At 48.7% G+C, this 25,927-nt stretch overlaps 1 protein-coding gene across 2 annotated transcripts in view; it reads left to right on the forward strand.

The window, feature by feature from the left end:
• LOC122923127 (cholecystokinin receptor-like) overlaps positions 1–25,927 on the forward strand; it is a 127,830-nt gene that overhangs the window by 46,193 nt on the left and 55,710 nt on the right. The window lies entirely within an intron of this gene.

A 25,927-nucleotide genomic window follows, 5' to 3' on the forward strand; every position in this document is an offset into this window, starting at 1 on the left:
GCAGGGTGTGTGGAGGTAGGTAGAGGACTGGGTGTGCAGGGTGTGTGGAGGTAGGTAGAGGACCGGGGGTGCACTTTGTGTGGAGGTAGGTAGAGGACCGGGGGTGCAGGGTGTGTGGAGGTAGGTAGAGGACCGGGGGTGCAGGGTGTGTGAAGGTAGGTAGAGGACCGGGGGTGCAGAATGTGTGGAGGTAGGTAGAGGACCGGGGGTGCACTGTGTGTGGAGGTAGGTAGAGGACCGGGGGTTCAGGGTGTGTGCAGGTAGGTAGAGGACCGGGGGTGCACTGTGTGTGGAGGTAGGTAGAGGACCGGGGGTGCATGGTGTGTGGAGGTAGGTAGAGGATCGGGGGTGCACTGTGTGTGGAGGTAGGTAGAGGACCGGGGGTGCAGGGTGTGTGGAGGTAGGTAGAGGACCGGGGGTGCAGGGTGTGTGGAGGTTGGTAGAGGACCGGGGGTGCACTGTGTGTGGAGGTAGGTAGAGGACCGGGGGTGCATGGTGTGTGGAGGTAGGTAGAGGACCAGGGGTGCAGGGTGTGTGGAGGTAGGTAGAGGACAGGGGGTGCAGGGTGTGTGAGGTAGGTAGAGGACCGGGGGTGCACTGTGTGTGGAGGTAGGTAGAGGACCGGGGGTGCAGGGTGTGTGGAGGTAGGTAGAGGACCGGGGGTGCACTGTGTGTGGAGGTAGGTAGAGGACCGGGGGTGCACTGTGTGTGGACCGGGGGTGCAGGGTGTGTGGAGGTAGGTAGAGGACCGGGGGTGCACTGTGTGTGGAGGTAGGTAGAGGACCGGGGGTGCACTGTGTGTGGAGGTAGGTAGAGGACCGGGGGTGCACTGTGTGTGGAGGTAGGTAGAGGACCGGGGGTGCACTGTGTGTGGAGGTAGGTAGAGGACCGGGGGTGCAGAATGTGTGGAGGTAGGTAGAGGACCGGGGGTGCAGGGTGTGTGGAGGTAGGTAGAGGACTGGGTGTGCAGGGTGTGTGGAGGTAGGTAGAGGACCGGGGGTGCACTTTGTGTGGAGGTAGGTAGAGGACCGGGGGTGCAGGGTGTGTGGAGGTAGGTAGAGGACCGGGGGTGCAGGGTGTGTGGAGGTAGGTAGAGGACCGGGGTGCAGAATGTGTGGAGGTAGGTAGAGGACCGGGGGTGCAGAATGTGTGGAGGTAGGTAGAGGACCGGGGGTGCAGGGTGTGTGGAGGTAGGTAGAGGACTGGGTGTGCAGGGTGTGTGGAGGTAGGTAGAGGACCGGGGGTGCACTTTGTGTGGAGGTAGGTAGAGGACCGGGGGTGCAGGGTGTGTGGAGGTAGGTAGAGGACCGGGGGTGCAGGATATGTGAAGGTAGGTAGAGGACCGGGGGTGCAGGGTGTGTGGAGGTAGGTAGAGGACCGGGGGTGCACTGTGTGTGGAGGTAGGTAGAGGACCGGGGGTGCACTGTGTGTGGACCGGGGGTGCAGGGTGTGTGGAGGTAGGTAGAGGACCGGGGGTGCACTGTGTGTGGAGGTAGGTAGAGGACCGGGGGTGCACTGTGTGTGGAGGTAGGTAGAGGACCGGGGGTGCACTGTGTGTGGAGGTAGGTAGAGGACCGGGGGTGCACTGTGTGTGGAGGTAGGTAGAGGACCGGGGGTGCAGAATGTGTGGAGGTAGGTAGAGGACCGGGGGTGCAGGGTGTGTGGAGGTAGGTAGAGGACTGGGTGTGCAGGGTGTGTGGAGGTAGGTAGAGGACCGGGGGTGCACTTTGTGTGGAGGTAGGTAGAGGACCGGGGGTGCAGGGTGTGTGGAGGTAGGTAGAGGACCGGGGGTGCAGGGTGTGTGGAGGTAGGTAGAGGACCGGGGGTGCAGAATGTGTGGAGGTAGGTAGAGGACCGGGGGTGCAGAATGTGTGGAGGTAGGTAGAGGACCGGGGGTGCAGGGTGTGTGGAGGTAGGTAGAGGACTGGGTGTGCAGGGTGTGTGGAGGTAGGTAGAGGACCGGGGGTGCACTTTGTGTGGAGGTAGGTAGAGGACCGGGGGTGCAGGGTGTGTGGAGGTAGGTAGAGGACCGGGGGTGCAGGATATGTGAAGGTAGGTAGAGGACCGGGGGTGCAGGGTGTGTGGAGGTAGGTAGAGGACCGGGGGTGCAGGGTGTGTGGAGGTAGGTAGAGGACCGGGGTGCAGTGGTGTGTGGAGGTAGGTAGAGGACCGGGGGTGCAGGGTGTGTGGAGGTAGGTAGAGGACAGGGGGTGCACTGTGTGTGGAGGTAGGTAGAGGACCGGGGGTGCAGGGTGTGTGGAGGTAGGTAGAGGACTGGGTGTGCAGGGTGTGTGGAGGTAGGTAGAGGACCGGGGGTGCACTTTGTGTGGAGGTAGGTAGAGGACCGGGGGTGCAGGGTGTGTGGAGGTAGGTAGAGGACCGGGGGTGCAGGGTGTGTGGAGGTAGGTAGAGGACCGGGGGTGCAGTATGTGTGGAGGTAGGTAGAGGACCGGGGGTGCAGAATGTGTGGAGGTAGGTAGAGGACCGGGGGTGCAGGGTGTGTGGAGGTAGGTAGAGGACTGGGTGTGCAGGGTGTGTGGAGGTAGGTAGAGGACCGGGGGTGCACTTTGTGTGGAGGTAGGTAGAGGACCGGGGGTGCAGGGTGTGTGGAGGTAGGTAGAGGACCGGGGGTGCAGGATATGTGAAGGTAGGTAGAGGACCGGGGGTGCAGGGTGTGTGGAGGTAGGTAGAGGACGGGGGTGCAGGGTGTGTGGAGGTAGGTAGAGGACCGGGGTGCAGTGTGTGTGGAGGTAGGTAGAGGACCGGGGGTGCACTGTGTGTGGAGGTAGGTAGAGGACCGGGGGTGCAGGGTGTGTGGAGGTAGGTAGAGGACCGGGGGTGCACTGTGTGTGGAGGTAGGTAGAGGACTGGGGGTGCACGGTGTGTGGAGGTAGGTAGAGGACCGGGGGTGCAGGGTGTGTGCAGGTAGGTAGAGGACCGGGGGTGCACTGTGTGTGGAGGTAAGTAGAGGACCGGGGGTGCAGGGTGTGTGGAGGTAGGTAGAGGACCGGGGGTGCAGGGTGTGTGGAGGTAGGTAGAGGACAGGGGGTGCAGGGTGTGTGGAGGTAGGTAGAGGATCGGGGGTGCACTGTGTGTGGAGGTAGGTAGAGGACCGGGGGTGCAGGGTGTGTAGAGGACCGGGGGTGCAGGGTGTGTGCAGGTAGGTAGAGGACTGGGTGTGCAGGGTGTGTGGAGGTAGGTAGAGGACCGGGGGTGCACTGTGTGTGGAGGTAGGTAGAGGACCGGGGGTGCAGGGTGTGTGGAGGTAGGTAGAGGACCAGGGGTGCAGACTGTGTGGAGGTAGGTAGAGGACTTGGGGTGCACTGTGTGTAGAGGTAGGTAGAGGACCGGGGGTGCAGGGTGTGTGGAGGTAGGTAGAGGACCGGGGGTGCAGGGTGTGTGGAGGTAGGTAGAGGATCGGGGGTGCACTGTGTGTGGAGGTAGGTAGAGGACCGGGGGTGCAGGGTGTGTGGAGGTAGGTAGAGGACCGGGGGTGCATGGTGTGTGGAGGTAGGTAGAGGACTTGGGGTGCACTGTGTGTGGAGGTAGGTAGAGGACCGGGGGTGCATGTTGTGTGGAGGTAGGTAGAGGACCGGGGGTGCACTGTGTGTGGAGGTAGGTAGAGGACCGGGGGTGCAGGGTGTGTGGAGGTAGGTAGAAGACAGGGGGTGCACTGTGTGTGAAGGTAGGTAGAGGACCGGGGGTGCACTGTGTGTGGAGGTAGGTAGAGAACCGGGGGTGCACTGTGTGTGGAGGTAGGTAGAGGACCGGGGGTGCAGGGTGTGTGGAGGTAGGTAGAGGACCGGGGGTGCAGAATGTGTGGAGGTAGGTAGAGGACCGGGGGTGCAGAATGTGTGGAGGTAGGTAGAGGACCGGGGGTGCAGAATGTGTGGAGGTAGGTAGAGGACCGGGGGTGCAGGGTGTGTGGAGGTAGGTAGAGGACCGGGGGTGCAGGGTGTGTGGAGGTAGGTAGAGGACCGGGGGTGCAGGGTGTGTGGAGGTAGGTAGAGGACCGGGGGTGCAGGGTGTGTGGAGGTAGGTAGAGGACGGGGGTGCAGGGTGTGTGGAGGTAGGTAGAGGACCGGGGGTGCAGGGTGTGTGGAGGTAAGTAGAGGAACGGGGGTGTAGGGTGTGGAAATAAGTAGAGGAACGGGGGTGTAGGGTGTGGAGCTAAGTAGAGGAGCAGGGTTGTAAGATGTGTGGAGATAAGTAGAGGACGGGGTTGGGGTGCAGGGTGTGTGGAGATAAGTAGAGGAACGGGGGTGTAGGGTGTGGAGGTAAGTAGAGGAACGGGGGTGTAGGGTGTGGGGATAAGTAGAGGAACGGGGGTGTAGGGTGTGGAGATAAGTAGAGGAACGGGGGTGTAGGGTGTGGAGCTAAGTAGAGGAGCAGGGTTGTAAGATGTGTGGAGATAAGTAGAGGACGGGGTTGGGGTGCAGGGTGTGTGGAGATATGTAGAGGACCAGGGTGCAAGGTGCGTGGAGATAAGTAGAGGACTGGGGGGGGGGGTCAAGGTGTCTGCTCATAGATCTGTGGCGATAAGAAGCGGATGCGGTGGGTGGGGTGCAGGGTGTGTGGATAGAAGTAGAGCAGGGTTGCAAGGTGTGTGGAGATAAGTAGAGGACGGGGTGGGGGGTTCAGGGTATGTGGAGATAAGTAGAGGACGGGGTGGGGGTTCAGGGTATGTGGAGATAAGTAGAGGACGGGGTTGGGGGTTCAGGGTATGTGGAGATAAGTAGAGGACAGGGTGGGGGGGTGCAGGGTATGTGGAGATAAGTAGAGGACGGGGTTGGGGGTTCAGGGTATGTGGAGATAAGTAGAGGACGGGGTTGGGGGGTGCAGGGTGTGTGGAGATTAGTAGAGGAGCAAGGTTGCACGGTATGTGGAGATAAGTAGAGGACAGGGTGGGGGGGTGCAGGGTGTGTGGAGATAAGTAGACCACGGGGTGGGGGGTACAGGGTATGTGGAGATAAGTAGAGGACGGGGTTGGGGGGTGCAGGGTGTATGGAAATAAGTAGAGGAGCAAGGTTGCAGGGTATGTGGAGATAAGTAGAGGACGGGGTGGGGGGGTGCAGGGTGTGTGGAGATAAGTAGAGGACTGGGGGGGGGGGGTCAAGGTTTCTGCTCATATATCTGTGGAGATAAGAAGAGGATCGGGGTGCAGGGTATCAGCTAATAGTTCTCTGGAGATAAGTAGAGGATCGAGGGAGCAGGATGTCTACTCATTGATCTATGGAGATAATTAGAGGACGGGGGGTGCAGGGTGTCTGCTTATAGATCTCTGGAGATAAGTAGAGGACCAGAGATCCAGGGTGTCTGCTCATAAATCTATGGAGATTAGTGGAGGACTAGTGTGTAGATAGTTATCTGAAGATAAGTAGTGGACTGAGGGTTCAGGTTGTCTGCTCATAGATCTGTGGAGATAAGTAGAGGACTGAGGGTTCGGGGTTTCTGCTCATAGATCTGTGGAGATAAGTAGAGGACTGGGGGTGCAGGGTGTCTGCTCATAGATAGATCTGTGGAGATAAGTAGAGGACCAGAGATCCAGAGTGTCTGCTCATAAATCTGTGGAGATTAGTGGAGGACTAGGGTGTAGTCTCTGAAAATAAGTAGAGGACCGAGGGTGAAGGGTGTCTGCTCATAGATCTGTGGAGATAAGTAGAGGACTGAGGGTTCAGGTCCGAAAGGACCTGCTGCTAAGCAATGACTAGTACCAACTTAAAGTAATTTTTATCACAGTCTGTTCACTGCCCTATGTGTTATTCCAAACTATTGTCCTTTCCCTCTGTAACCTCTGTTATCCTACTTACTCCTCTCCTATCCCACTGTCTCCTCTCCTATCCCACTGTCTCCTCTCCTATCCCACTGTCTCCTCTCCTATCCCACTGTCTCCTCTCATATCCCACTGTCTCCTCTCCGATCCCACTGTCTCCTCTCCGATCCCACGGTCTCCTCTCCGATCCCACTGTCTCCTCTCCGATCCCACTGTCTCCTCTCCTATCCCACTGGGAGACAGGGTATCAGCTAATAGTTCTCTGGAGATAAGTAGAGGATCGAGGGAGCAGGATGTCTACTCATTGATCTATGGAGATAATTAGAGGACGGGGGTGCAGGGTGTCTGCTTATAGATCTCTGGAGATAAGTAGAGGACCAGAGATCCAGGGTGTCTGCTCATAAATCTATGGAGATTAGTGGAGGACTAGTGTGTAGATAGTTATCTGAAGATAAGTAGTGGACTGAGGGTTCAGGTTGTCTGCTCATAGATCTGTGGAGATAAGTAGAGGACTGAGGGTTCAGGGTTTCTGCTCATAGATCTGTGGAGATAAGTAGTGGACTGAAGGTTCAGAGTGTCTGCTCGTAGATCTGTGGAGATAAGTAGAGGACTGAGGGTTCAGGGTATCTGCTCATAGATCTATGGAGATAAGTAGAGGACTGAGGGTTCAGGGTATCTGCTCATAGATCTGTGGAGATAAGTAGAGGACTGAGGGTTCGGGGTTTCTGCTCATAGATCTGTGGAGATAAGTAGTGGACTGAAGGTTCAGAGTGTCTGCTCGTAGATCTGTGGAGATAAGTAGAGGACTGAGGGTTCAGGGTATCTGCTCATAGATCTATGGAGATAAGTAGAGGACTGGGGGTGCAGGGTGTCTTCTTATAGATAGATCTCTGGAGATAAGTAGAGGACCAGAGATCCAGAGTGTCTGCTCATAAATCTGTGGAGATTAGTGGAGGACTAGGGTGTAGTCTCTGAAAATAAGTAGAGGACCGAGGGTTCGGGGTTTCTGCTCATAGATCTGTGGAGATAAGTAGAGGACTGAGGGTTCAGGTCCGAAAGGACCTGCTGCTAAGCAATGACTAGTACCAACTTAAAGTAATTTTTATCACAGTCTGTTCACTGCCCTATGTGTTATTCCAAACTATTGTCCTTTCCCTCTGTAACCTCTGTTATCCTACTTACTCCTCTCCTATCCCACTGTCTCCTCTCCTATCCCACTGTCTCCTCTCCTATCCCACTGTCTCCTCTCCTATCCCACTGTCTCCTCTCCTATCCCACTGTCTCCTCTCCGATCCCACTGTCTCCTCTCCGATCCCACTGTCTCCTCTCCGATCCCACTGTCTCCTCTCCGATCCCACTGTCTCCTCTCCGATCCCACTGTCTCCTCTCCGATCCCACTGTCTCCTCTCCGATCCCACTGTCTCCTCTCCGATCCCACTGTCTCCTCTCCGATCCCACTGTCTCCTCTCCGATCCCACTGTCTCCTCTCCGATCCCACTGTCTCTCTCATATCCAGCTGTCTCCTATCCCACTGTCTCATCTCTCATCTCACTATCACTTCTCCTACCGCACTGTCATTTCTCCTATCCCATTGTTATCTCTGCTATTCCATTGTCTCCTCTCCTATCTCACTGTCTCCTCTCCTATCTCACTGTCTCCTCTCCTATCTCACTGTCTCCTCTCCTATCCCACTGTCGCCTTTCCTATTGTCTCCTCTCCTATTGTCCCATGTCTCATCCCTCAGTCTCCTCTCCTATCTTACTGTCTCTTCTTCTACCCCACTGTCATCTGTTCTATCCCACTGTCTCCTATACCAATGTCTCCTTTCTCATCTCAGTGTTATTTCTCCTAACCCACTGTTATCTCTGCTATTCCATTGTCTCCTCTCACATCCCACCCATTGTCTCCTATCCCACTGTTATCTCTCACATCCCACTGTCACCTGTCCTATCCCACTGTCTCCTCTAACAGTCTACTGGTATACTTAGAGCTGCTGTAACCTGGTATACTTGGAGCTCCTGTAACCTGGTATACTTGGAGCTGCTGTAATCTGGTATACTTGGAGCTGCTGTGACCTGGTATACTTGGAGCTGCTGTGACCTGGTATACTTGGAGCTGCTGTTACCTGGTATACTTGGAGCTGCTGTAACCTGGTATGCTTGGAGCTGCTGTGACCTGGTATACTTGGAGCTGCTGTGACCTGGTATACTTGGAGCTGCTGTGACCGGGTATACTTGGAGCTGCTGTAACCTGGTATGCTTGGAGCTGCTGTAACCTGGTATACTTGGAGCTGCTGTGACCTGGTATACTTGGAGCTGCTGTGACCTGGCATACTTGGAGCTGCTGTAACCTGGTATACTTGGAGCTGCTGTGACCTGGTATACTTGGAGCTGCTGTGACCTGGTATACTTGGAGCTGCTGTAACCTGGTATACTTGGAGCTGCTGTGACCTGGTATACTTGGAGCTGCTGTGACCTGGTATACTTGGAGCTGCTGTGACCTGGTATACTTGGAGCTGCTGTGACCTGGTATACTTGGAGCTGCTGTAACCTGGTATACTTGGAGCTGTAACTGTACTTGGAGCTGCTTAACCTGGTATACTTGGAGCTGCTGTAACCTGGTATACTTGGAGCTGCTGTGACCTGGTATACTTGGAGCTGCTGTGACCTGGTATACTTGGAGCTGCTGTGACCTGGTATACTTGGAGCTGCTGTGACCTGGTATGCTTAGAGCTGCTGTAACCTGGTATACTTATAGCTGCTGTAACCTGGTATGCTTAGAGCTGCTGTAACCTGGTATACTTATAGCTGCTGTAACCTGGTATACTTGGAGCTGCTGTAACCTGGTATACTTGGAGCTGCTGTAACCTGGTATACTTGGAGCTGTTGTAACCTGGTATACTTGGAGCTGCTGTAACCTGGTATACTTATAGCTGCTGTAACCTGGTATGCTTAGAGCTGCTGTAACCTGGTATACTTATAGCTGCTGTGACCTGGTATACTTGGAGCTGCTGTAACCTGGTATACTTGGAGCTGCTGTGACCTGGCATACTTGGAGCTGCTGTAACCTGGTATACTTGGAGCTGCTGTGACCTGGTATACTTGGAGCTGCTGTGACCTGGTATACTTGGAGCTGCTGTGACCTGGTATACTTGGAGCTGCTGTGACCTGGTATGCTTAGAGCTGCTGTAACCTGGTATACTTATAGCTGCTGTAACCTGGTATGCTTAGAGCTGCTGTAACCTGGTATACTTATAGCTGCTGTAACCTGGTATACTTGGAGCTGCTGTAACCTGGTATACTTGGAGCTGCTGTAACCTGGTATACTTGGAGCTGCTGTAACCTGGTATACTTGGAGCTGCTGTAACCTGGTATACTTTAGAGATGCTGTAACCTGGTATACTTGGAGCTGCTGTGACCTGGTATACTTGGAGCTGCTGTGACCTGGTATACTTGGAGCTGCTGTGACCTGGTATACTTGGAGCTGCTGTGACCTGGTATACTTGGAGCTGCTGTGACCTGGCATACTTGGAGCTGTTGTGACCTGGTATACTTTGAGCTGTTGTAACCTGGTATACTTATAGCTGCTGTGACCTGGTATACTTGGAGCTGCTGTGACCTGGCATACTTGGAGCTGTTGTAACCTGGTATACTTGGAGCTGCTGTGACCTGGTATACTTGGAGCTGCTGTGACCTGGTATACTTGGAGCTGCTGTAACCTGGTATACTTGGGGCTGCAGTGACCTGGTATACTTGGAGCTGCTGTAACCTGGTATACTTGGAGCTGCTGTAACCTGGTATACTTGGAGCTGCTGTAATCTGGTATACTTGGAGCTGCTGTAACCTGGTATACTTGGAGCTGCTGTAACCTGGTATACTTGGAGCTGCTGTGACCTGGTATACTCGGAGCTGCTGTGACCTGGTATACTTGGAGCTGCTGTGACCTGGTATACTTGGAGCTGCTGTGACCTGGTATACTTGGAGCTGCTGTGACCTGGTATACTTGGAGCTGCTGTAACCTGGTATACTGGAGCTGCTGTAATCTGGTATACTGGAGCTGCTGTAACCTGGTATACTTGGAGCTGCTGTGACCTGGTATACTTGGAGCTGTTGTAACCTGGTATACTAGGAGCTGCTGTGACCTGGTATACTTGGGGCTGCTGTAACCTGGTATACTTGGAGCTGCTGTAATCTGGTATACTTGGAGCTGCTGTGACCTGGTATACTTGGAGCTGCTGTAACCTGGTATACTTGGAGCTGCTGTGACCTGGTATACTTGGAGCTGCTGTAACCTGGTATACTTGGAGCTGCTGTAATCTGGTATACTTGGAGCTGCTGTGACCTGGTATACTTGGAGCTGCTGTAACCTGGTATACTTGGAGCTGCTGTGACCTGGTATACTTGGAGCTGCTGTAATCTGGTATACTTGGAGCTGCTGTGACCTGGTATACTTGGAGCTGCTGTAACCTGGTATACTTGGAGCTGCTGTAACCTGGTATACTTGGAGCTGCTGTAACCTGGTATACTTGGAGCTGCTGTAACCTGGTATACTTTAGAGATGCTGTAACCTGGTATACTTGGAGCTGCTGTGACCTGGTATACTTGGAGCTGCTGTGACCTGGTATACTTGGAGCTGCTGTGACCTGGTATACTTGGAGCTGCTGTGACCTGGTATACTTGGAGCTGCTGTGACCTGGCATACTTGGAGCTGTTGTGACCTGGTATACTTTGAGCTGTTGTAACCTGGTATACTTATAGCTGCTGTGACCTGGTATACTTGGAGCTGCTGTGACCTGGCATACTTGGAGCTGTTGTAACCTGGTATACTTGGAGCTGCTGTGACCTGGTATACTTGGAGCTGCTGTGACCTGGTATACTTGGAGCTGCTGTAACCTGGTATACTTGGGGCTGCAGTGACCTGGTATACTTGGAGCTGCTGTAACCTGGTATACTTGGAGCTGCTGTAACCTGGTATACTTGGAGCTGCTGTAATCTGGTATACTTGGAGCTGCTGTAACTGTATACTTGGAGCTGCTGTAACCTGGTATACTTGGAGCTGCTGTGACCTGGTATACTCGGAGCTGCTGTGACCTGGTATACTTGGAGCTGCTGTGACCTGGTATACTTGGAGCTGCTGTGACCTGGTATACTTGGAGCTGCTGTGACCTGGTATACTTGGAGCTGCTGTAACCTGGTATACTTGGAGCTGCTGTAATCTGGTATACTTGGAGCTGCTGTAACCTGGTATACTTGGAGCTGCTGTGACCTGGTATACTTGGAGCTGTTGTAACCTGGTATACTAGGAGCTGCTGTGACCTGGTATACTTGGGGCTGCTGTAACCTGGTATACTTGGAGCTGCTGTAATCTGGTATACTTGGAGCTGCTGTGACCTGGTATACTTGGAGCTGCTGTAACCTGGTATACTTGGAGCTGCTGTGACCTGGTATACTTGGAGCTGCTGTAACCTGGTATACTTGGAGCTGCTGTAATCTGGTATACTTGGAGCTGCTGTGACCTGGTATACTTGGAGCTGCTGTAACCTGGTATACTTGGAGCTGCTGTGACCTGGTATACTTGGAGCTGCTGTAATCTGGTATACTTGGAGCTGCTGTGACCTGGTATACTTGGAGCTGCTGTAACCTGGTATACTTGGAGCTGCTGTAACCTGGTATACTTGGAGCTGCTGTAACCTGGTATACTTGGAGCTGCTGTAACCTGGTATACTTGGAGCTGCTGTAACCTGGTATACTTGGAGCTGCTGTGACCTGGTATACTTGGAGCTGCTGTGACCTGGTATACTTGGAGCTGCTGTGACCTGGTATACTTGGAGCTGCTGTAACCTGGTATACTTGGAGCTGCTGTAATCTGGTATACTTGGAGCTGTTGTAACCTGGTATACTTGGAGCTGTTGTAACCTGGTATACTTTGAGCTGTTGTAACCTGGTATTCTTGGAGCTGCTGTAACCTGGTATGCTTGGAGCTGCTGTAACCTGGTATACTTGGGGCTGCTGTAACCTGGTATACTTGGAGCTGCTGTGACCTGGTATACTTGGAGCTGCTGTGACCTGGTATTCTTGGAGCTGCTGTGACCTGGTATTCTTGGAGCTGCTGTGACCTGGTATACTTGGAGCTGCTGTGACCTGGTATACTTGGGGCTGCTGTGACCTGGTATACTTGGGGCTGCTGTGACCTGGTATACTTGGGGCTGCTGTAACCTGATATACTTGGAGCTGCTGTAACCTGGTATACTTGGAGCTGCTGTGACCTGGTATACTTGGAGCTGCTGGCACTTGTTACACTTGATGCTGTTGTAACCTCTGTTGAGACTAAATGTGTGATAGCAACAAGTCTCTTTAGTGAAGGAAACCTTGTCTGTAATATGGATTCGGTAATGGATTTGCAATGCTGAGACCTCTAGGTCTAGGGGCTTACAGATTAGTGACTGACATCAGCTGCCAGGAGTTTGCCCCACAGGCCTCAGTAATGACCCCACAGGAAGATGATCCGGTGCGAGATCGCATTACCTGCACAGCCTGTCCTATATTCACCAGGAGTTCATCACAATAAACAACGTAATGCTGCACGTTCCAGCACCAGAGCTGCCAACTGCTGTGGATGATGAAGAGCCTAGTGGTGCCTGTGACCGGCAGGTAAATGTCATGCCGACAGCCGCGTCTGGATCCTGTCACAGGCCTGCAGATTATCGCACAATCGTTGTTTATTATGTGTACAGTGAAACCACCAAACATTGCGTTCAAAGGTGGTCTTAGGGTGGTGGTCTTCTTAGAGAAGATGCCTGGTATGTGTCATGTATGATGAAACAGAATATCTATCACAGGAAATCTGGTCTTGGTGGCGAGTGGGGGTGGTCTTCCTAAGGGGGCTGTCTACTCGGCAGGCTTCACTGTATTTTGGCTTCTTCTCTGGTTTCCACCATGTATACAGCCTGAGGCCGATTTGTTTCATTGTCCCGACCCTCGTTCATCTCGCCTCACACTGACGATCATCTCTCCCTAATCATTCAAAATATGTCAGGAAATAGCAGACACCGCGGACACTCTGTTATGTAAAGGGAAGTCGAATAGAAATCAGTGGTAACAAAATGACCACTAGTGAGCGCCGATCGTAGACATGGAATTGTGAGGAACTAATGGTAGAAAGATTATCTAGGCAGATAGATGGGTATATAGTAAATTCTGATAAAACATATTATTAAAAGAAATAAATATAATAAATATCAGCGTGTCTCCACTCCCTTCACTGGGGGGAAGCCACCAGGATAAAGTCAAGGCGCCTGTGGTAAAGATATTGTCACGAGGGTATCAAGAACCACGCCTGACTCCGTTATACCCGGGGTCAGGAGGTCGCAGCGTTTGGCTGCGTGCTCTATATAAGATAGGGCTGTTTTCCTTATGGTAGCTTTCTGGGTTTGCTTTGCAAACCCTTTTGGCTCACTCAGGGATCCGTAGCTCCTTGTCCTCAGCTGTTCCTTGTCCAGCACTCCCAATCCTCCTTATATTCCTCTCTCACACTTCTCTGGTTGCCAGAGATAGAGCTTCCTGACTGGACATCTATACTGACCCACTGGAGCTGTGTTGCTGCGTTCTCTGGTAGTTGATCCAGAACTCTACCCTCCGGATCCCTGTTGGACCTTTGTGGACTGCTGTGGTCGCCCACCTGGGTGTTTGTGTTTGTCTGTGTTTGTCTGTCCTCTCCCTGGTGTTTCCCTCTTAGTGCAGTGGTGAGGACTAGCGATCCCACCGGCCCGTTCACTATCTAGGGCTCATTTCAGGGAAAGCCAGGGTTTAGGCACGTGATCGCCGCACGGGTGAGGAACCCGTCTAGGGACGTCAGGGCAGTCAGGTGCCAGCCGCAAGGTGAGTTAGGGGTTACTACCTTTCCCTCTCCCTTGGGCAGGGCTTTCCCTGTTTTCCTCCCTGTGCGTGACGTCGGTCATTACAGATATCCCCCCCGGCCGGGGTCGCCTGTAGTATTGTGGAAGTTGTAGAAGCGGTTGTGCAATAGGGATGGAAAACAGCACGCGGATCAAACAAGCTTCTTCTCACTTCCTTTAATTCATAAATAAGCGTCTCAACGCGTTTCAGGGGTAAAACAGAATCTCCCACTAATATACATAAAAGAAAAATTAAGATATATCACCTTTCATAAGATGTTGGACACATGTGATGTTGCAGAAAAGTGTGTGAATTGCATTTTTGGGCGTTCAAGAGTGGAACGTAACTGCGATCCTATTTGGTAGAAGAGAACTATAGTGGGGTCTATTGAATCAAATTGCCCGCTATAGGTGTTTGTGTAACAGGGTGTATGTTTTAGAGTGCTCGGGGGGGGGGGGCTAAAAGGAGGCACTCGTACCTCTGGGCGGTCTGGTTAGGTCACTCCTGGTGCGGTAGCTCTGCTTCCGGTGTGATGATCTATCCACCATGGGGCGCGCTTTAGAATAACTGATGGGCAGACAGGAGGGTGTACTGATATTACGTCACAGGATGGCGATGTTCATATCATAGTATAGGTGGGTGCACAGTCAGATCCAGATTAGAAAGGAAATGGGACAAACATATCAGAGAAAGTAAAAAACGAATCGTATAAAAACAGAATGAAATTCTCGATGTGTTCACGAGCCGCTATAAAACGTAGATGTGCAAGGGATTCATCAAAATGAGGAACAGATTGTTTTAAGATATTCACTGAGTGTACTTTTTGTATAAAAATACTGCATATTAAAATCTCTCTGTAAAAAAATCTCTGTATATATAAATCGTGAATAGTCTAATCCAACGTGTATTTATAGGGGAGGGGGAGTAATAGTTTGTATGTTCGAGGGATTCATTCGGACACGAGGAGGTTACAGTGTTCAGGCGGAAAATCCAGAACATTTCTCTGCGGCAAAGTTGTTGGTAGAATTCGGGGACCCACTCGATGGGGGAAACCTGAAGCAAGTTCTCCAGTGACCTAACCAGACCGCCCAGAGGTACGAGTGCCTCCTTTTAGACCCCCCCCCCCCTCTAAAACATACACCCCAGTTACACAAGCACCTATAGCGGGCCGTTTGTTTCAATAGGCCCCACTAGAGTTCTCTTCCACTCTGGAACGCAAAAAACCAGAAGTGAAACCACCTCCGGTCCCGCAATTCACGCACTTTTTTTTTGAAATTCACACACTTTTCTGCAACATCACGTGTCCGCCATCTTATAGAAGGTGATATATCTTCATTTTTTGTATGTATAGGTTATTAGGGGGGGGGGGGATCTGTTTACCCCGAAGCGCGTCGAGCCGCTTATTTATGAAATAAAGGAAATGAGAAGAAGCTTGTTTGATCCGCCTGATGTTTTCCATCCCTATTGCACAACCGCTTCTACAATACTACAGCCGATCCCGGCCGGGGGGATATCTTTACCACAGGCGCCTTGGCTTTATCCTGGTGATTTCCCCCCAGTGAAGGGAGTGGAGACACGCTGATATTTATTATATTTATTTCTTTTAATAGTGTTTTATCAGATTTTACTATATACCCATCTATCTGCCTAGATAATCTTTCTACCATTAGTTCCTCACAGTTCCATGTCTACGATCGGCGCTCACTAGTGGTCATTTTGTTACCATTGATTTTTATTTGACTCTATGAAAACGTGTTGATTCCGATACAAGTAACCGCTGAGCAGCCTACCCTGATATCTATTTACTCCATTTCTGTAATCTATCCCTCCCTTATGTATATTCCACCCTGTTCTCCATTTCACACTTCTCCTCCACATACGTTTAATGGTTCCTTCATCGTTATATGTAAGGCACCCCACTGCGCCCGGCTGTTTACAGCTCATTGATAACCTGGATGTAAATCCAAGTATCAAGTAGGTTATTTTAACCCCTCTTTTTTGAATTCTTCTTCTTTATGTAAAGGGAAGGCCTGAGCTGTGACTGTTCAAGTATTAACTAGAAGAATTCTGAATTTAGCTCTGGAGTATAACACTGAATGTAACTCAGGATCAGTACAGGATAAGTAATGTATGTTCTCAGTGACTCCACCAGCAGAATAGTGAGTGCAGCTCTGGAGTATAATACAGGATGTAACTCAGGATCAGTACAGGATCAGTAATGTATGTACACAGTGACTGCACCAGCAGAATAGTGAGCGCAGCTCTGGAGTATAATACAGGATGTAACTCAGGATCAGTACAGGATAAGTAATGTATATACACAGTGACTGCACCAGCAGAATAGTGAGTGCAGCTCTGGGGTATAATACAGGATGTAACTCAGGATCAGTACAGATTGAGTAATGTATGTACACAGTGACTGCACCAGCAGAATAGTGAGTGCAGCTCTGGAGTATAATACAGGATGTAACTCAGGATCAGTACAGGATAAGTAATGTATGTTCTCAGTGACTGCACCAGCAGAATAGTGAGTGCAGCTCTGGAGTATAATACAGGATGTAACTCAGGATCAGTACAGGATAAGTAATGTATGTACACAGTGACTGCACCAGCAGAATAGTGAGTGCAGCTCTGGAGTATAATACAGGATGTAACTCAGGATCAGTACAGGATAAGTAATGTATGTTCTCAGTGACTGCACCAGCAGAATAGTGAGTGCAGCTCTGGGGTATAATACAGGATGTAACTGAGGATCAGTACAGGATAAGTAATGTATGTACACAGTGACTGCACCAGCAGAATAGTGAGTGCAGCTCTGGAGTATAATACAGGATGTAACTCAGGATCAGTACAGGATCAGTAATGTATGTACACAGTGACTGCACCAGCAGAATAGTGAGTGCAGCTCTGGAGTATAATACAGGATGTAACTCAGGATCAGTGCAGGATAAGTAATGTATGTACACAGTGACTGCACCAGCAGAATAGTGAGTGCAGCTCTGGAGTATAATACAGGATGTAACTCAGGATCAGTACAGGATAAGTCATGTATGTGCACAGTGACTGCACCAGCAGAATAGTGAGTGCAGCTCTGGAGTATAATACAGGATGTAACTCAGGATCAGTACAGGATAAGTAATGTATGTACACAGTGACTGCACCAGCAGAATAGTGAGCGCAGCTCTGGAGTATAATACAGGATGTAACTCAGGATCAGTACAGGATAAGTAATGTATGTACACAGTGACTGCACCAGCAGAATAGTGAGCGCAGCTCTGGAGTATAATACAGGATGTAACTCAGGATCAGTGCAGGATAACCGGTGAAATGTAGGAAGACAGGGCCTCAACTAGTAAATGATAAAGTTCTGCCTTCTGCAGTCGATATTCTCAGGATTAATTATTGAAAATCAGATAAAAGCAGAAAAGAGTCAGAATAAGTGAATTTCCCCTGAACAGAATCTCACTTTTACTAGTCCTTCTAGGTGATCTTGGCTCAGATGTAACAGGGATGTCATGTGGTAGTTTTTCTTGGGCGATTACTATTTCATGAGCGCTTGGCTTCTGGGTTTTAAGTTTGATCAAAGTGAGAGTCCCGACTGCGGGAGCGGAATGAGAGCAGCTCACAGACACGGACGCGTGATCTAGAGTTTACTGTGGGGACATTTCCATCCCGTTACATTGAAGTTCTTCATGGACAAACCCTGGAGCCTTGATAAATAGAGAGGTCAGACACACGGAGGTGGCGGAGTGCGGCTCACTACCGGCAGACAAATGACTAATCCAGTCCAGAGAACGGCCCACAGGAGAGATAATGGGGAAACTGGTGGAGGAGGAGCACTGCCGCGTATCAGTCCATGATGTGAAGTGGTTTGTTGTCATGTTGTACAGTGCAATCAGTGTATATATTATAGGTGTGCGTCCCCCAATCAGTGTATATATTATAAGTGTGCGTCCCCAATCAGTGTATATATTATAGGTGTGCGTCCCCCAATCAGTGTATATATTATAAGTGTGCGTCCCCCAATCAGTGTATATATTATAAGTGTGCGTCCCCAATCAGTGTATATATTATAGGTGTGCGTCCCCCAATCAGTGTATATATTATAAGTGTGCGTCCCCCAATCAGTGTATATATTATAGGTGTGCGTCCCCCAATCAGTGTATATATTATAAGTGTGCGTCCCCCAATCAGTGTATATATTATAGGTGTGCGTCCCCCAATCAGTGTATATATTATAGGTGTGCATCCCCCAATCAGTGTATATATTATAGGTGTGCGTCCCCCAATCAGTGTATATATTATAGGTGTGCGTCCCCCAATCAGTGTATATATTATAGGTGTGCGTCCCCCCAATCAGTGTATATATTATAGGTGTGCGTCCCCCAATCAGTGTATATATTATAGGTGTGCCTCCCCCATTCAGTGTATATATTATAGGTGTGCGTCCCCCAATCAGTGTATATATTATAGGTGTGCATCCCCCAATCAGTGTATATGTTATAAGTGTGCGTCCCCCAATCAGTGTATATATTATAAGTGTGCGTCCCCCATTCAGTGTATATATTATAGGTGTGCGTCCCCCAATCAGTGTATATATTATAGGTGTGCGTCCCCCAATCAGTGTATATATTATAGGTGTGCGTCCCCCAATCAGTGTATATATTATAGGTGTGCGTCCCCCAATCAGTGTATATATTATAGGTGTGCGTCCCCCAATCAGTGTATATATTATAGGTGTGTGTCCCCCAATCAGTGTATATATTATAGGTGTGTGTCCCCCGATCAGTGTATATATTATAGGTGTGCGTCCCCCAATCAGTGTATATATTATAGGTGTGCGTCCCCCAATCAGTGTATATATTATAGGTGTGCGTCCCCCAATCAGTGTATATATTATAGGTGTGCGTCCCCCATTCAGTGTATATATTATAGGTGTGCGTCCCCCAATCAGTGTATATATTATAGGTGTGCGTCCCCCAATCAGTGTATATATTATAGGTGTGCGTCCCCCAATCAGTGTATATATTATAGGTGTGCGTCCCCCAATCAGTGTATATATTATAGGTGTGCGTCCCCCAATCAGTGTATATATTATAGGTGTGCGTCCCCCATTCAGTGTATATATTATAGGTGTGCGTCCCCCAATCAGTGTATATATTATAGGTGTGCGTCCCCCAATCAGTGTATATATTATAGGTGTGCGTCCCCCAATCAGTGTATATATTATAGGTGTGCGCCCCCCAATCAGTGTATATATTATAGGTGTGCGCCCCCCAATAAGTGTATATATTATAGGTGTGCATCCCCCAATCAGTGTATATATTATAAGCGTGCGTCCCCCAATCAGTGTATATATTATAGGTGTGCGTCCCCCGGCTGTACCTGATGACGGTGCCAAGGCTCATTCATTCTGACAGACGTTACACCGCTGGAGTGTTTGATGCTGCCGGGATCTTGATTTCCCCGCGGCCTCCCTGCTCTAGATGAAGACCAGTTCTGAATGACAATATGAGGGAAGTGCACATGATAAGGGGCCCAGAAACTACACATCAGAACCAGAGAAACATAGAAACCTAGAATGTGTCGGCAGATAAGAACCATTTGGCCCATCTAGTCTGCCCCATATACTGAATACTATGGATAGCCCCGGCCCTATCTTATATGGAGGATGGCCTTATGCCTATCCCATGCATGCTTAACCTCCTCCACTGTATTTGCAGCTACCACTTCTGCAGGAAGGCTATTCCATGCATCCACTACTCTCTCAGTAAAGTAATACTTCCTGATATTACTGTTAACCCTTTGCCCCTCTAATGTAACACTATGTCCTCTTGTAGCAGTTTTCCTTCTTGTAAATCTTCTCTCCTCTTTTACCTTGTTGATTCCCTTTATGTATTTAGCAGTTTCTCTCATCTCCCCTCTGTCTCGTCTTTCTTCCAAGCTCTACATGTTAAGGTCCTTTCATCTTTCCTGGTAAGTTTTATCCTGCAATCCATGGACCAGTTTAGTAGCTCTTCTCTGAACTCTCTCCAAAGTATCAGTATCCTTCTGGAGATATGGTCTCCAGTACTGAGCACAATACTCCAGATGAGGTCTCACCAGTGCTCTGTAGAGCGGCATGAGCGCCCCCCTCTGTCTACTGGTAATGCCTCTCCCTATACACCCCAGCATTCTGCTAGCATCTCCTGCTGCTCTGTGACATGGTCTGCCTACCTTTAAGTCTTCTGAAATAATTACTCCTAAATCCCTTTCCTCAGATACTGAGGTCAGGACTGTGTCACTGATTGTATACTCTGCTCTTGGGTTTTTACGCCCCAGGTGCATTATCTGGCACTTATCAACATTACATTTGTGTTGCCAGATTTTTGACCATTCCTCTAGTTTTCCTAAATCCTTTTCCATTTGGTGTATCCCTCCAGGAACATCAACCCTGTTACAAATCTTTGTGTCATCAGCAAAAAGACCCACCTTACCATCGAGGCCTTCTGCAATGTCGCTGATAAAGATATTAAACAATATGGGTCCCAGAACAGATCCCTGAGGTCCCCACTGGTAACAAGACCTTGGTCTGAATATACTCCATTGACTACAACCCTCTGTTGTCTGTCCCTCAGCCACTGCCTAATCCATTCAACAATATGGGAGTCCAAGCCCAATGACTGCACTTTATTGATAAGCCTTCTATGTGGGACAGTATCAAAAGCCTTACTAAAGTCTAGATAAGCGATGTCTACTGCACCTCCGACATCTATTGTTTTAGTCACCCAATCAAAAAAATCAATAAGATTAGTTTGACATGATCTCCCTGAAGTAAACCCATGCTGTTCTTCATCTTTCAATCCATGGGATTTTAGATGTTCCACAATCCTCTCCTTAAAGGGAACCTGTCACCAGGATTCTGTGCATAGAGCTGGGGACATGGGCTGCTAGTTGGCCGCTAGCACATCTGCAATACCCAGTCCCCATAGCTCTCTGCGCTTTTATTGTGATAAAAAAACGTTTTGATTGATATGCAAATGACCTGATATGAGTCCTGTATCCAGAGATGAGTCAAGCGGAAAGGAGCCCAGCACCACCCCGCGTCCTCCGAATCTCCTCCTTACTGGCTGGCGTCACAGAGCTGGAGCGCCGAAATCTCGCGATGCGCGAGCTAGCGCATGCGTAGTTCGTTCCCTGTGCTGATGCCAGTACAGGGAATGAACATGATGCCGACACTGTGCATGCGCTAGCTCGCGAGATTTCGGCGCTCCTGCTCTGTGACGTCAGCCAGCAAGGAGGAGATTCGGAGGACGCGGGGCGGTGCTGGGCTCCTTTCCGCTTGACTCATCTCTGGATACAGGACTCATAGCAGGTCATTTGCATATCAATCAAAACGTTTTTTTTAATTACAATAAAAGCACACAGAGCTATGGGGACTGGGTATTGCAGATGGGCTAGAGGTGATCTAGCAGCCCATGTCCCCAGCTCTATGCACAGAATCCTGGTGACAGGTTCCCTTTAAGTATGGTTTCCATTAATTTCCCCACTATTGATGTCAGGCTTACTGGCCTATAGTTGCCCGATTCCTCCCTACTACCTTTCTTGTGAATGGGCACAACATTTGCTAATTCCAATCTTCTGGGACGACTCCTGTTGCCAGTGATTGGTTAATAAATAAATCTGTTAATGGTTTTGCTAGTTCACCGCTGAGCTCTTTTAGTAGCTTTGGGTGTATCCCATCAGGCCCCTGTGACTTATTTGTAGTAATTTTAGACAGCTGACTTAGAACCTCTTCCTCTGTAAAGACACAGGCATCAAACAATTCATTAGTCTTCCTTCCTAACTGAGGTCCTTCTTCATTTTCCTTTGTAAAGACTGAACAGAAGTGTTCATTGAGGCAGTCAGCTAGTTCTGTATCTTCTTCCATATACCTTCCTTCTTTAGTTTTTATTTGGTAATTCCTTGTTTTAGTTTCCTTTTTTCATTTATGTATCTGAAGAATCTTATCGCCTTTTTCCCTGACTGAGCTAATTTCTCTTCTGCCTGGGCTTTAGAAGCTCTTATAGAAGACTTTATAGAAGAGGAAAGGCTATACATTCAAAGGCAGGACCTCACTCAAGTGTTTCATTTATATACTTGACCTATAGACACATTCATCAGCTTCATCCTATCAGTATCTGAGCTATAGACACGTCACTCATCAGCTTCATCCTATCAGTATCTGACCTATAGACACATCACTCATCAGCTTCATCCTATCAGTATCTGACCTATAGACACATCACTCATCAGCTTCATCCTATCAGTATCTGACCTATAGACCCATCACTCATTAGCCTTATCCTATCAGTATCTGACCTATAGACCCATCACTCATTAGCTTCATCCTATCAGTATCTGACCTATAGACACATCACTCATCAGCTTCATCCTATCAGTGTCTGACCTATAGACACATCACTCATCAGCTTCATCCTATCAGTATCTGACCTATAGACACATCACTCATCAGCTTCATCCTATCAGTATCTGACCTATAGACACATCACTCATCAGCTTCATCCTATCAGTGTCTGACCTATAGACACATCACTCATCAGCTTCATCCTATCAGTATCTGACCTATAGACACATCACTCATCAGCTTCATCCTATCAGTATCTGACCTATAGACACATCACTCATTAGCTTCATCCTATCAGTATCTGACCTATAGACACATCACTCATCAGCTTCATCCTATCAGTGTCTGACCTATAGACACATCACTCATCAGCTTCATCCTATCAGTATCTGACCTATAGACACATCACTCATCAGCTTCATCCTATCAGTATCTGACCTATAGACACATCACTCATCAGCTTCAGCCTATCAGTATCTGACCTATAGACACATCACTCATCAGCGTCATCCTATCAGTATCTGACCTATAGACACATCACTCATCAGTGTCATCCTATCAGTATCTGACCTATAGACCCATCACTTATCAGCTTCATCCTATCAGTATCTGACCTATAGACACATCACTCATCAGCTTCATCCTATCAGTATCTGACCTATAGACATATCACTCATCAGCTTCATCCTATCAGTATCTGACCTATAGACACATCACTCATCAGCTTCAGCCTATCAGTATCTGACCTATAGACACATCACTCATCAGCGTCATCCTATCAGTATCTGACCTATAGACACATCACTCATCAGTGTCATCCTATCAGTATCTGACCTATAGACACATCACTCATCAGCTTCATCCTATCAGTATCTGACCTATAGACACATCACTTATCAGCTTCATCCTATCAGTATCTGACCTATAGACACATCACTCATCAGCTTTATCCTATCAGTATCTGACCTATAGACACATCACTCATCAGCTTCATCCTATCAGTATCTGACTTATTAATATACATCAGTTTTCAGAGTCGTCGTGTAGTTTAGGTTTTCAATCTTGTCCTTAGGAGTCCTGTCCATCTGTAACTTCTGACCCAGAAACAGAATACGGGAGGTTTGTCATCTTTCTTAGTGATGAGTAAAGCGCATCTGGCAGATATTGTATTCAGTCTTGTGGGGGGGAGTTATGTGGCCCCCAACCATTGGGCCCCTCATCCTTGTGAGTTAATTGTGTTTAGTGGAACATTGCAGTAACCATTATGTTTCTGGCACTGAAATCCCATAGGCAGGTCTGATTATTGATGGGGTGCTTGTTCTCCAGTGGAATATCTCGCACTGTACTGTGGATGAGACCGCCGCGCTGATACATGATAGCGACAGCTTGGTAATTCTGTTCCCATCGTGTTACCAAGAGTTTATTACAGAGCAGTGAAGCTGAACCAGGGCTCCTGTAATAATAGGATTTCTTAGTGGACGAACCTCGGTAATTGATAATTTCGGCTTCCATTAAGAAAATCCCGGGTGAGTGGATTTATACTGAGCGGACAGCTTAATAGGATAGACAGATAGAAGAAGTGAGGGGAGCAGTGCAGACCTTCACCTCGCAACGTCATCACACATACAGGGTCCTCTAGGCGACCCCTGCATCTTCAGCTCTTGTTAGGATGGGAATGGACGTCATCTCTATAATCTAAGACAGTTTTCTGGAGTTTAAGGGGGAAATTTTGTGAAAAAAAACTAAACATTTATTTAAATTTCCTAATAACCCAATAACCTTTTCATGCATAGCCCTTCCTACAGGCATGAGATCCCCCTTATAAATAATCTCTGTAAGCATATCCCTTCCTACAGCCATTAGACCCCCCTGATAAATAATCTCTGTAAGCATATCCCTTCCTACAGCCATGAGATCCCCCTGATAAATAATCTCTGTAAGCATAGCCCTTCTTACAGCCATTACACCCCCCTGATAAATAATGTCTGTAAGCATAGCCCTTCCTACAGCCATGAGATCCCCCTGATAAATAATGTCTGTAAGCATAGCCCTTCCTACAGCCATGAGATCCCCCTGATAAATAATCTCTGGAAGCATATCCCTTCCTACAGCCATGAGATCCCCTAATAAATAATCTCTGGAAGCATATCCCTTCCTACAGGCATGAGATCACCCTAATAAATAATCTCTGGAAGCATATCCCTTATTACAGCCATGAGACCCCCCTGATAAATAATGTCTGTAAGCATAGCCCTTCCTACAGGCATGAGATCCCCTAATAAATAATCTCTGGAAGCATATCCCTTCCTACAGCCATGAGATCCCCCTTATAAATAATCTCTGTAAGCATATCCCTTCCTACAGGCATGAGATCCCCCTGATAAATAATCTCTGTAAGCATATCCCTTCTTACAGCCATGAGATCCCCTAATAAATAATCTCTGGAAGCATATCCCTTCCTACAGGCATGAGATCACCCTAATAAATAATCTCTGGAAGCATATCCCTTATTACAGCCATGAGACCCCCCTAATAAATAATGTCTGTAAGCATAGCCCTTCCTACAGCCATGAGATCCCCCTGATAAATAATGTCTGTAAGCATAGCCCTTCCTACAGGCATGAGATCCCCTAATAAATAATCTCTGGAAGCATATCCCTTCCTACAGGCATGAGATCCCCTGATAAATAATCTCTGTAAGCATATCCCTTCCTACAGGCATGAGATCCCCCTTATAAATAATCTCTACAAGCATATCCCTTCTTACAGCCATGAGATCCCCCTGATAAATAATGTATGTAAGCATAGCCCTTCCTACAGGCATGAGATCCCCTAATAAATAATCTCTGGAAGCATATCCCTTCCTACAGGCATGAGATCCCCCTGATAAATAATCTCTGTAAGCATATCCCTTCCTACAGGCATGAGATCCCCCTTATAAATAATCTCTACAAGCATATCCCTTCTTACAGCCATGAGATCCCCTAATAAATAATCTCTGGAAGCATATCCCTTCTTACAGCCATGAGACCCCCCTGATAAATAATCTCTGTAAGCATAGCACATCCTACAGCCATGAGGTCCCCCTGATAAATAATCTCTGTAAGCATAGCCCTTCATACCTGCTTGAGGTTACATAGTTTCTTTGTTAATACGGCTGAAAAAAGACTTAAGTCCATCAAGTTCAACCAAGGGATCGGTGGGGACTCGAATCCCAGAACGAAGTGAGACTCAGATTTCTACACGTTTTCAGAAGCATTAATGTCATTTAATTTTTAAGAATTGATCTAAACCTTTTTTTAAACTGTCCATTTTTCCTGCTGTGGCCACGTCCCGAGGAGTCTAGTCCACAGAGTCACAGCTCTTACACTAAAGAAGCTTTGACGCTTCTGGAGACTGAACTTCTTCTTCTCCAGTCGGAGGCAGCGCCCCCTTATCTTTTGAGGGCATTTTACATGGAACAGTTTTTTACCATATTTTTAGTACGGCTCATTTATATACTTGTACAGGTTAATCCTGTCCCCCCTTAGATGTATCTTCTCAAGACTAAATACATTCAATTATTTTAATCTTTCTTCAATAACTAAGACCCTCCAGGCTTCTTATCAGTTTAGTCGCTCTCCTCGTATCTCAGCAGAACCGCACACAACTGCTGCACAATACAATTGCACTATAGGTCTCCCAGTGTTACCTCCCCTAGGACATATGAAGCACAGAGATTATTACCAAGATGCAGAACTTTACATTTGTACACATTGAACCTCATTTGCCAAGTTGATGCCCAATCACTCAGTGTCCCAGTCTGCTTGTAGATTATGGACATCTTCCATAGACCGTACAGTACTACACAGCTCAGTGTCATCTGCAAAGATA

The sequence above is a fragment of the Bufo gargarizans genome, unplaced genomic scaffold (genome assembly GCF_014858855.1).
Source record: "Bufo gargarizans isolate SCDJY-AF-19 unplaced genomic scaffold, ASM1485885v1 original_scaffold_1224_pilon, whole genome shotgun sequence".
Lineage (NCBI taxonomy): Eukaryota > Metazoa > Chordata > Amphibia > Anura > Bufonidae > Bufo > Bufo gargarizans.